Here is a 678-nt window from a genome sequence, read left to right as displayed (position 1 = left end):
CCCCGGCTGCCACCAGGGACCCGCCGTGGGCTCTCAGGGACCAGCTCTCTGTGATGCTGGGGCTGGCTGGTCAAGGCCACCCCGTGGTGTTCAACCAGAGCTGGTGGCCTGTCCTGCTGCCACAGTGGCATCGTGTCCACCCCGCTGTCCCCACGGCGTGTGCTCTCTTGTCACACGTGCAGGTCCCTGCTGGGGGAGCAGCTGGCCTGGGGAACTCGGGTGTTCAGGGTACCTCAGGTGGAAAGGTGCTTAAATTATTTGGGGAGGAGGAAATGGAGCGAGGCAAACGTTTCATTTGTGTACATGGGCCAGGCAGTCCCACGGCTGCTGGGAACTGGGGCCAAAGCAGCTCTGGAGCAACTGGGAAGGATTTCATCCCAGCAATCCAGTAGGAAAAGCTGCTGCACCTCGGGGAGATCACAGCCCCATGGTCTGCTTGGGGCCTGACCCCTCAGCACCAGCCCAGTGTGTGGAAGGACGGCGCTGGGCCAAGGCCAAAGTAAAACTGAGCAGTGTCTGAGCAGATCTCTGCAGCTCCTGCCTCCCTGCAGAGCCCCCCACAGCTAAAGGCAGGGGTTAATTAGCCTCACTAATTTGTCTCCTCTGTGCAGGATGAGGCCCCACTGGGAGGCAGCCAGGAACGGGTGCACAGCCCAGGATAGGTGAAGCTGTGGGAAC

At 61.1% G+C, this 678-nt stretch overlaps 1 protein-coding gene across 1 annotated transcript in view; it reads left to right on the top strand.

Annotated features, from left to right (window-relative positions):
• TJP3 (tight junction protein 3) overlaps window positions 1–678 on the top strand; it is a gene marked incomplete at both ends in the record, with an annotated part of 4,679 nt that overhangs the window by 253 nt on the left and 3,748 nt on the right. The window lies entirely within an intron of this gene.

The sequence above is a fragment of the Merops nubicus genome, unplaced genomic scaffold, assembly GCF_000691845.1.
Source record: "Merops nubicus isolate BGI_N331 unplaced genomic scaffold, ASM69184v1 scaffold26103, whole genome shotgun sequence".
Classification (NCBI taxonomy): Eukaryota; Metazoa; Chordata; class Aves; order Coraciiformes; family Meropidae; genus Merops; species Merops nubicus.
Note: the sequence above shows the minus strand (reverse complement) of the source record. Positions and strands in the feature narration are given on the sequence as shown.